Source organism: Bos indicus, chromosome 1, assembly GCF_029378745.1.
Source record: "Bos indicus isolate NIAB-ARS_2022 breed Sahiwal x Tharparkar chromosome 1, NIAB-ARS_B.indTharparkar_mat_pri_1.0, whole genome shotgun sequence".
Lineage (NCBI taxonomy): Eukaryota > Metazoa > Chordata > Mammalia > Artiodactyla > Bovidae > Bos > Bos indicus.
Window position 1 is genome coordinate 107949027 of NC_091760.1, and position 12305 is coordinate 107961331.

At 40.3% G+C, this 12305-nt stretch overlaps 1 protein-coding gene across 5 annotated transcripts in view; it reads right to left on the reverse strand.

The window, feature by feature from the left end:
• Positions 1-12305, reverse strand: part of SCHIP1 (schwannomin interacting protein 1) — a 179151-nt gene that overhangs the window by 20937 nt on the left and 145909 nt on the right. The gene's annotated exons all lie outside the window — the stretch shown is intronic.

Below are 12305 nucleotides of genomic sequence, written 5' to 3' on the forward strand. Positions count from 1 at the left end.
TGTATGTGTTCACATGAGAGCTGGTGGGCATCCAACTCCACAGAGTCTTCTCACTACTTAAGAGGCTAGGGGTGGACTAGCACTCACCAGCTTTTCTCTGGTGAAGTGCCAGCCTCTGGAGCCTAGCCTGATTCTTCAGGGAGCCATAAATACCTGCATTCCTCAGACAGCTGCTGGTTCTAATTCCACATCAGTATCTAGTCCCTTCACTAATGACCACTTACATGTAATTAAATTTGGAATTATAGGGTCTTAATGTTAAAAAATGCATTTTCACCAGAAATATTTTCTGCATGAATTGAAGACCAGAATGAGACCTCTTCTGATACTGCAATAATGATGGAATAAAACAGTCATCTCTCCTAAGTGCCAAATGTGGTACACTTTCATCTTAATTAAAGCCAAATGATTTCTAAGTCATCTACATCCTCAAATACAAAGTTACCACTTTTGAGCATCTACTATGTTGTAGGCACTTAATAAATATTATCTCTAATTCTCAGATACACATAAAACAAGTATGATGAACTCCACTTTACATATAAGAAAATCAAGGCTCACAGATTAAATTATACAAGGTCACAAAGCTGGCATTTTATTATAAGAGAGTGTGGTGCCAGGCACTTTAACAAGGCTAGAATAAATTCATGAATGGAAGAATAAAAGAGAAGATGAAAAAATAAAAGCAAAACAAAAAACAAAAAACCAGAAACAACTTCAATGTCTAATGATAAGAGATATAAGTATATTATGGTGAAATACATGATTGGCCATTCTGTGGCTGGTAAAAACAGTTATGAAATGGGCAAATGATCTTGATGTATTGTTAAGTCAAAAAGAAAAACCAAACTCTAAAACAATAGGTATAGTATGATCCAACTCTGTAAACAAAAATGTGGAGATACATGAACAGAAAAAGTGGCAGGAAATACACCTAGATATTTTTTGACGGAAGAAATTCAGCTGACTTTTAACTTCTCTCTTTTGAGTGCCTCTAAATTGCCAACATCCGCTGGATCATCGAAAAAGTAAGAGAGTTCCAGAAAAATATCTATTTCTGCTTTATTGACTATGCCAAAGCCTTTGACTGTGTGGATGACAATAAACTGTGGAAAATTCTGAAAGAGATGGGAATACCAGACCACCTGACCTGCCTCTTGAGAAACTTGTATGCAGGTTAGGAAGCAACAGTTAGAACCGGACCTGGAACAACAGACTGGTTCCAAATAGGAAAAGGTGTACATCAAGCCTGTATATTGTCACCCTGCTTATTTACATCATGCAGAGTACATCATGAAAAATGCTGGGCTGGAGGAAGCACAAGCTGGAATCAAGATTTCCAGGAGAAATATCAATAATCTCAGATATGCAGATGACACCACCTTTATGGCAGAAAGCGAAGAAGAACTAAAGAGCCTCTTGATAGAGTGGAAAAGTTGACTTAAAGCTCAACATTCAGAAAACTAAGATCATGGCATCCGGTCCCATAACTTCTTGGCAAACAGATGGGGAAACAGTGGCTGACTTTATTTTTTGGGGGCTTCAACATCACTGCAGATGGTGATTGCAGCCATGAAATTAAAAGACCCTTACTCCTTGGAAGGAAAGTTATGACCAACCTAGACAGCATATCGAAAAGCAGAGACATTACTTTGTCAACAAAGGTCCATCTAGTCAAGGCTATGGTTTTTGCAGTAGTCATGTGTGGATGTGAAAGTTGGACAAAGAAAGCTGAGTGCAGAAGAACTGATGCTTTTGAACTGTGGTATTGGAGAAGACTCTTGAGAATCCCTTGGACGGCAAAGAGATCCAACTGTCCATCCTAAAGGAGATCAGTCCTGGGTGTTTATTGGTAGGACTGATGTTGAAGCTGAAACTCCAATACTTTGGCCACCTGATGTGAAGAGCTGACTCATTTGAAAAGACCCTGATGCTGGGAAAGATTGAGGGCAGGAGGAGAAAGGGACGACAGAGGATGAGATGGTTGGCTGGCATCACTGACTTGATGGACATGGGTTTGTGGACTCTGGGAGTTGGTGATGGACAGGGAGGCCTGGCATGCTGCCGTTCATGGGGACGCAAAGAATCAGACATGACTGAGCGACTGAACTGAACTGAAGTTGCTATGTGTGGGCATTTAGCAGGAATTAAAAAAGGAAAAGGAGAGAAAATGGGCGAGTTGATTAGCACTTGTTTGTTGGAGAAAGGTGAGTAGGATTAAATATTTGACAGCTGGAAGAGGACCACTGTGTGTGTGACTCAGATGGTATCTATGCAGAGACCATGACTCATGCATGAGTCAGGCTGGCTTTTGTTTCTGGCAGGGAGCTGGGGTGGGGGCGGTGGAAGATCCTCTTTGACGGCAGTGAGAAACATATTTTCTTGCAAATGGACATTTCCGTGGATGGACTCTTTGATTCAACTGTTGTCATCCCTCCCCAGCCTAGGCTTAACTTCCTTCTCCTTTTTGTATCTGCACAGATAACAGCCTCTTAAAGCAATGGATATACATTTCACCGTTTGTATTTTTTTCTTTTTTTTTTGAACTTTGCCTTAAAAAAATTTTTTTTTTGGCTCTGCCACACAGCATGTGGGATCTTAGTTCGCTGACCAGGGATCAAACCCACTTCTCCTGAAGTGGAATATCCCCTGGAGTTGAAGCATGGAGTCTTAACCACAGGACTGCCAGGGAAGTCCCTCACTGTATTTTTAAAGCCAGCCTGCTTATTGATTCTGCTCAGCCCAGGTGGAGTTTAAAATTGTATCTGCCTGACCCGCTGATGATTTTCAGCTGATGGAGCTATAGTTCAGCTCATACCCCTTCCAGACCTGTGATAAGGCCTGTGCTGCTGCTGCAGTTTAGCTGCTTAGTCACGTCTAACAATCTGCAACCCCATGGACTGTAGCCCGAAAGGCTCCTCTGTCCATGAGTCATCCCAGGCAAGAATACTGCAGTGGGTTAGCCATTTCTTCTCCAGGGGATATTCCCGACCCAGGGATTGAACCCTCATCTCCTGCTTGGCAGGTGAATTCTTTACCATTGAGCCACCTGGGAAGCCCTAAGGTCTGTGAGGTTAGGTTAAAGATAGGGCAGTTGAAGACTCAGTGCTTGTGGATGTTTTTGACTGGTATCATTGGATGTGGTGCAGATTTTAACTACAAATTCTTTTACTCTCTTGAACACTGAATTGCTGCTTTCACCACTTTTTATGTTTATGTTTTAAAAAACATTGGGGTTACCATTTAGGCTTGGTCCCATAGTAAGCTTTATCTCAGAGACTTTCTGTTTCGTGATTTAATATGTGGTCATCTGATTCCATGGGGTCGTGAAGACATGACTGGGCAACTTCACTTTCACTTTTCACTTTCATGCATTGGAGAAAGAAATGGCAGCCCACTCCAGTGTTCTTGCCTGGAGAATCCCAGAGATGGCGGAGCCTGGTGGGCTGCCATCTATGGGGTTGCACAGAGTCAGATACGATGGAAGCGACTTAGCAGCAGCAGCAGCAGCAGCAGCATCTGATTCCATTCAGTCATTAGGAGAATGCAGTAGATTTACTGAATTGTGCTAATTCTGTGACACATGGTTATTCATCTTTGGCCATCTTTTAAAGTCCAGATATGTCTCACGATCTCAGTCACCCACATAGCTGGCAGCATAACTGTTCTACTGAGCAGTAGCCCCATCAGCCAACAAACCATATGAGGACCGATGAGAAGGAGGTAGGCTCTGGAAGTTGGCTATCCATGCCTTCTGATGGAAACATGCAGAATGGGGGTGTGGCTTGGAAGGTGATATGCAGCACCTCCTGATGGCACAAGGGGTGACACTGTGGGGAAAGATGGACAACTCCAAGGGAAACTGGTTAAAGGAGAATTGAATTGTGAATGTGAAAAGGGTGTAGGACTACTTTAACCGATTTCCCTTTTTCTTATTTTTTTGTATGCACAAAAGACACATACAACAAAAATGTATATCCAAATAAACCCAAAAGAGCTTTTCAATAAAACAAAAATTCTGGAATTCCCTGAAAATCCAGTGGTCAGGGTTCTGAGCTTCCACTGCAAGGGACACAAGTTTGATCCTTGGAAACTAAGATTCCACATGTACATGGCACAGCTCCCCCGCTGCCCTGATTAACAAAAAAAATAAAATTCTATGTGTTAAGGTGGCATGTGTCACCATTTAATTGACAGTGATTTTCTGAAATATCTTGCATGGGTTTTTAATGCATGTGATAATCTGATTGAGCTATGGTTTTTCCAGTAGTCCAGGATATGAGAGTTGGATCATAAAGAAGGCTGAGTGCTGAAGAACTGATGCTTTCGAACTGTGGTGCTACAGAAGACTCTTGAGAGTCCCTTGGACAGCAGAGAGATCAAACCAGGCAATCCTAAAGGAAATCAACCCCAAATATTCACTGGGAGGACTGTTGCTGAAGCTGAAGCTCCAATATCTTGGCTACCTGATGTGAAGAGCCGACTCCCTGGAAAAGACTGATGCTGGGAAAGATTGAAGGCAAAAGGAGAAGGGGGCAGCAGAGGATGAAATGGTTGGATGGCATCACCGACTCAATGGACATGAATCTGAGCAAACTCCAGCAGATAGTGAAAGACAGAGGAGCCTGGCTTTCTGTAGACCAAGAGGTCGCAAAGGGTCAGACATGACTTAGCAACTGAATAACAACAACAACAATCTGAATGAGAATGATCTGAGGGGCACAAAAAATTTGATAACAAAATCAAACAAAAGGATTGTGTTAAACCTCCAGATGACAGAGCTCACTTGCAGTCAGTGAGGCTTTTTTCTCGTAGCAGCGAGTGCTGACGTAAAGTCTCAAAGAATCCGGTCCTCATATAAGCTGTGTGTGTCCAGGCACACGGGAGGGACCACTGTCTGTAGGGAGTGCAAACGGCAATAATAAAGTCATGATAACTTGTCAAAGATGATGTGCCAATGAAAAATCATTTCTACAAGTTCTTTTAATTAAACATTTGGCTGTCCACTGGAACCATTTTTAAATATAAAATGCCAGCCCTGTGGCCTTTTTCTCCCCATCTCCCACCCTTCTGCAGTAGCTCTGACAATTGAATTCTCACTGGTGATAATAATAAAATTCATAAGACAGAGTACAGCTAGTTATGCCTCTAGCAAGATGTCAAATTTCACTTGCACAAAATTAATTGCACCTAATTAAACTGGGGTCATTGGCATTACCGTAAAGTGAGGCTATTTATTAGACAAAGAAAATTTCACAAATATCAATTTGCTGTCCTTTCAGGTTTGTAAAAGAGAAGAATTGCTTACATAATTAAATTTGTTTTGCCATTTTAATAGTGTTAGTCCTCAAAAGATCCTCTTCAAATTTTCCTTTACTTTTAAAATTGTGTAATATTTTAGAATACTGGAGGTAATTCTTGGAGGAGGGCATAAAAAATAGTAAGAGTTTTCTGCAGAGTACCCGATGACTTTTCAAATAGTATATTAAAAAAAAGAATTTGTAAACTATCATTTGCAATGGCATGTACCTTGGAATTACTCATATGAAGGATATTCTATGCAAATTAATAGTGCGCTTGTGTGAGATTAATATGAAGTTTAAAAGATATGTCACACGTTTTAAATAGGTTGCTGGAGTATGTACCTATTACTTATGGAAAGCAAATTTCACTGCATTAAAACAGGACAACCTGTTCTCACCCACGCTGGGTATATATGACCACTGTGCTTATTTCTAGGAATTTATGCAAACATTATTACTGTCAGAGACCAAAGGATGATTTACTTTACTGGCAAAATGATGCTGCTTTGACCTGTGATTCCATGGCGTATTATACATTCAGATTCTCAATTCCTCACATTCAAAGCTCCTATGAATCCAGTTTCTTTAAAGGTGCTCTGCCGATGCTGCTGCTAAGTCACTTCAGTCATGTCTGACTCTGTGCGACCCCATAGATGGAAGCCCACCAGGCTCCCCCGTCCCTGGGATTCTCCAGGCAAGAACACTGGAGTGGGTTGCCATTTCCTTCTCCAATGCATGAAAGTGAAAAGTGAAAGTGAAGTCGCTCAGTCATGTCCAACCCTCAGCGACCCCATGGACTGCAGCCTTCCAGGCTCCTCCGTCCATGGGATTTTCCAGGCAAGAGTACTGGAGTGGGCTGCCATTGCCTTCTCTGAAAGGTGCTCTAGGTCACTGTTATCTGTCCTACTAATACAACTCTCTGGGCTATATAGTGCCTCCCTACTCCCCCTCCCCTCCACCCAGCCCAAACACAAAAGGAGGTGGTGGGTTAATTTTATTGGTCTTGTCTCAGTCATTCACCAATAAACCTGTAAGAACAAGAAAGAAATGCATTTTGATTTGGGGATGTTGGAATGGCTGAGACAAGCAAACAGTAATCATTATTCAAACCAGCATCTAAAAAACTCTCTGGGGAACTTCAGTTTTTCATAATCTTCACGCTGCATGGAGAGAGGGGTATATAACCTTTTCTAGGTTACAACATCCCATTGCATATTTTATGAAATAGACTGCATTAAATTGCATTTATATTTATATGCATGTAAATAAAATCTCGGCTTCCCTGTTGGCTCAGTGGTAAAGAATCCACCTGCCAATACAGGAGCCTTGGATTGGATCCCCACAGATTGGGAAGATCCCCTGGAGAAGGAAATGGCAATCCACTCTAATATTTTTGCCTGAGAAATTCTATGGACAGAGGAGTCTGGTGGACTATAGCCCGTGAGCTGGAGATGGCTTAACTACTAAACAACAACAAATAAAATCTAGGGTAAGGGAAGAAGAAGAGTGGGGGTCAGGTTTATTTTGTGTTTACTCTGAGAAAAGGAGAATGGAAAAGGCAGAAATAGCTTTCTCTAAAATGTTCAAACAGGTTGTCCTGTTTGAAAGATGAAAGATTTCCTAGATGTCTATTACTAATGACCACTTTGTCTTATATTTTCATAGCAGCCAAGCCAGTTTCCATTCCTTTGATATTAATAACATTAAGCTATGTAAACTAAGAATCCAAAATATAATGCTGATTCAAAATTAATTTGGTCAATGAGAAAAATTTTATAGCAAAGTATTATACTAGTCATAAGAGAAAATGAATATTTTTTGAGAACATGAGTAATTTCTTAGAAAGCTTATTTCAAAAATAGGTAATTCATTTTCCTCATTTCCTTTTAAGCTTTTAGCTGAAGCATTTTTAAATAGAAAAAACCGACAAAGGTCATACGATCTCCATTTGAAAAGGCTGATTATGTGTGGATTAGCAAATTTGGAAGAAAAATATGGCACTTCCTGTACTTGCCACATTTCAGTATAAGTCAAATTTAATTACTTGAGTTATGAAGCAATATCAAAAATTCTTTTGCTGCAGTACTGGGCATGAAATGTCTTTATGGGATTATAGTAAGTCTAGCTTACATTTAATAACTTGTCATTCTTTTAAAAAGTGCTTTAGGAGATAGCACCAATTAGAAAAATTCAGTGGGGCTGAAACCCAAAGGCCAACTGAGAAGAACTTACATTTGCAGTAGCAGCTTAATAAGCACGTCTTCCCAAGGGACCTTCATGCCACTTCACAATTTCTCACATAACGTGTATGAAGTTAATTTTTACAGGTAATCACACACCCTTTAAAATGCATAAATAGAACTCTATTATTTTGTGAAAGGATCCTACTTAACCAGGTAAGCCCTGCCTTAAAAGAAAGCTTAGCACTTCAAAACCCGTTGCTTGGTCAATTAGTTTTAAGTCCTCAGTCTCATTTAAAATTGAGTACTGAGCTCCTTAAAGTAGTAAATTCATCTAATATTTACCTGGTTTTGATTATTTAACTACTTCAGCACGTGTGCTTAGGCGCATTTTGGAGTGCCACATCGAGACCTCAGAGTTCTAACATCCCTTAAGTACTTCTGTAAGGAAGAGGTAAGGTATTTCCAGCTTAATGAACAACTTCAGGCACTGTAATACATTAGAACATTAATTCTAATAGGGATGAAGAATATGGGTTACACAATTGCAACTGAACATCTCCTCAGGCTTTTCTCCTACATTATTACTGAACAAAGGGAATGGCAGTCAGTCTTTGCAGACTTAAAATTTACAGGGATAAAGTGATATTTCTTAGAAACATTAAGTATCATTATTAACCATCATCCAAAAAGTCATCGTGTTCTCGGAGAGGATGATCTCATCCGAGGATGAAAACATCTGAAAGAACAGGATATAAATAATCTTCCTTATGGCGAGTCAACAAGGGTAGCTTGTTCTGAGCTCCTGTGAAGTACATATGTGTTTAGAGAGCTGTGTCTCCAAAGGGCGTGGATGACTCACTGATTCTCAAATGATGCTCTGCTATAATAGTGTCAGGTGGGCTCTGAGGGTTTACAGGGGAGGGGTGGTGAGGGGCAGTGAGGGTGGAATGGAGGGGCACTAAACGGAAGTGGTGGGGGAGGCATATTCTGGGCAGGGTTCTCCCAACCCCTCTCCTTCAGTCCTCCTGAACCAGAGGTCAGCTTTGTTTTACATACATGGTTTCGGCACATGATTTTATCTGCAAAGATATTTCTTCTATTAAAAATAGTGAAAACCTTTTGGGACTTCCCTGGCAGTCCTGTAGGTTAAGACGTCGCCTTCCAATGGGTCAGGGGGCAAGTTAGATTCCTGGTCAGGGAGATCCCACACGCCTCATGGCCAAAAAACCAAAACACAAAACAGAAACAATATTGTAACAAATTAAATAAAACCTTTAAAAATGGTCCAGATTAAAAAAAAAATCTTCAAAAAATAATGAAAATCTTTATGAGACATCCAGTTACAAATGGCATATGGAACACAGGTATTTATTTACTCTTGCTTCTGAAATCCTACTAAAATAATATGAAAGGAAGGAAGAAGGTATAAACCTACAGGGACGAAGAAAATGGAAAAGGAGATAATGGCACACAAGAGAGTTAGGAAAAAAACAAAACACAGATGGATGAGCGGCATCTGACTTTATTTCAATTTGCTAGATGCCTGCAGGGGAGGCTGGTGGAAGAAGCACGTGCATTTTCACTGCAGGATCCTGGAAATGCTCAGGTACATCTGAAGCTGGGAGAGTGGGGTAGACTGTATGTGGAGGTAGATTGATTAAGCAATTGAAAGAAAAATCTAGACCTTCTAACTTGCCCTGTCTACCTATGGTCTGGCAGAATGAGAAAGCGTACTACCTAGAGAGGCTGAATGAGAGGAGTTCCAGGCTGGGGCTCCCTCAGGCACAGCTGAGGTGGCAATGAAAGGCCTTATTGAAATCATGGGAATTAAGTACATGATGAATCGTCAACCATTAGCCTGCTCGAGTCTTACACTAGCAGCCAGGCTTAAAATTCCTCAGGACAAAGTTGGAGAGGTTGTCTCTGGGTAACTTATAGTCCAAGAGAAAAGAGATTTAGATACTTTAAATGGGATTCATCCTAACAAAATAGTTGTGTTTTCACCTGACCATTCTAAACTGAATTTGTGTGTGCGTGCTAGGTCACTTCAGTTGTGTCCATCTCTTTGCGACCCTGTGGACTGTAGCCCGCCAGGCTCCTATGGGATTCTCCAGGGTGAGAATACTCGTGTGGGTTGCCATTTCCTTCTCCAGGGGATCTTCCTGACTCAGGGATGGAACCGGTGTCTCTTTCATCTCCTGCACTGGCAGGCAGGTTCTTTACCACTAGCGCCACCTGGGAAGCCCAAAGTGAAGTTCATCATTCATTAATTAACTATTCAGTGACTGACTATTAGACGCTATCTAATAGTTATGACGGTGAACAAAACAAAGATCTGCTCTCTTGAGGTGAATATTTTAGTACTAGAGAAAGACAAAGAACAAGTTAAAAGTATATTTAATACAATGTCAGGTAACGATAAGGGTCCCAAAGAAAAACGAATCAGGGTAAGAGGCTGGGTGTTGACTTTTCAACTGGGTGATCAAGGCATGTCTCTCTGAGGAATCAGTATATGGCTAACAGGCCCTAACCAGAGGGTAGTGTTAGGACTTGGAGCTAACAGTTCTTAGAGTTTTATACCTAATTATTAACAGAAATGAAAACAAACAAACAAAAAATAAACTCAGAAGGCCTACAGAAATCAGAAGAAAACATTTTGAACAATTTAACTAAAATTAATACCTTTAGTGAAATGAGAAAGTATGATGTGAAAAAATTTGAAAACATAAACAAAATGGATAACTTCTTAAAAAATACAACTTACCAGAACTGACTTAAGAAATAAAAAGTAGGTACAATCTTAAAATCACTTAAAAAACGGAAGCAGTTAAATCAAACATACAAAGTAGGCACCAGGCCCAGAGGGTTATACAGGTGAGAAACAGCTCATTCCAATATTATGTACAATGAAAACAGAATAAAGAATCCAACAGAAATTTGAATAAGGTCCAAATAGATATACCACATAAAGGGAAACAAAGAGAGTTAATAAGCACAATGAAATACCATTTAATACATATGCAGTTAAAAAATATAAAAGAAATTGGCAATATTGAGTGTTAGAAAGGCTATGGATCTATAAGAGCTTTGAGCTATTGCTGGTAGGAGTGTAACTTGTGCAATTGTTTTGGAGAACAGTTTTGGCATTATTTTCTAAGTAGGAACATTCATGTATTTTCCTAGGAATTCTACTCCTAGGAATGCACCAAGAGAAACTTGCACACGGACAGCAGAAGACATGTACAAGGATGTTTAGAAGCAGCACTATTTACAAGAGCAAAACCTTTGGAACAACCTTTGAAACAAACCAATGCCTTTCATCAGAAGAGTGGCTCTATGAATTGGGATACATTCACACAGTGGAATGTAATAGAGAACTCCAACTATGGACTGGCAAAGGGAAAAATGGGGCAATTAAAATTTCAGAATAAACAATAAAATTTCTCAAGTAATCATAGCTTACTACATGGTTCAAGGTGAATAATATATGATCTTAATAATGTAAAATCAAACAATTATTTTACCCCAAATTCTGAAATAATTACACGGGGAGGATGAGGGGATATATAGATATGTCTGTGGGAGGGCTGTAACAGAGAGTTAAACCCACGCTTTCTGTTATTTGGTGGTGAAAAGATGGTTTAAAAGAAAAGCTAAGAAGATCAGCATTTTATTCAAAGACATAAACACCAGCAGCAATAGCTAAGGAGTTAAACACTATTATTTCTGGAGAGTGAGATAGGATAGAGAGGGATAGGACCAAGGACTGTTACTTTTGTGTTGTTATTATACACTCTGTAGTTAATTCTACTTTACTTTTAAAGCCATGTAACACACACACACACACACACACACACACACACACACATACTTTGATTCTGAAACCCAGACTTCCCATTTGGACCAGATGGATATGACATGGCCAAGCAAAGAGATGGGATTTCTAAAAGAAAAGTTTTTGGGGCTTTGGGGAGAGAGTAGTAACAGAGATCTAGAAGACTATCTATGGGTCTACTCTCCTCATTTTACACAATTGAGGAAACTGAGGTATGGTAAAACTAAGTACATTGTTCAAGTCTCAGAGTTAAGCTGACTAGGATGAACCCTCAGGTGTCCAGGTTCCTAGGCCAGAGTCCTCCTGCCACTTCCCACTGGGAGGAGAAAGAGGTGCTTCAACAGCAAAGGCAAAGGCTTCCAGCTCTGAAATGACATATGAAGAGATGGAGGGAATCCTCTGAGCCTGTGCTGGCCCCACGCCCACCGAGGAGGACATGCCTGAACACTGCGTGGCCAGGTCTCAGCTCCTGACTCCAGGCTCTAACCCACTGGCAGTAACTCCTTATATGCACATATGTGTGCTTTCTGATTTGTGCTGATTTAGGTAAATCTGTAAGGATCAGACAGAAGTATGAGGCTTACTGAAAGCCAGATAAAATAGATACCAAAGTGTCTAATACTGGACCTCATACAAAGCAAAGAGTGGAAACCAGTTCACTGGTTGAACAAATGCATGAATGCTATTATTTGTCTCCCATACTTGGTTTATCATGGTAAGTATATCTAGTATTTATACAGGCGATATTTGCTCTTAAGAGAGTCCAAAGGAAGAGACAGATATTTTGACAAGAAACAGATATCTGAAGAGGGATCAAGAGAATGCTGATGCATCTTCAGTTACTACCATCTTTCAAAAACAGTGTTCTACGTGCTTTCACCACCTGGAATACCTGTACTCGTAACAGTTAATTTTGCAAACTGTCTATACCCCCTCAAACAAAGTGTGACCTATGGACTGGCAGAGGAACATCAGCTGGGAGCT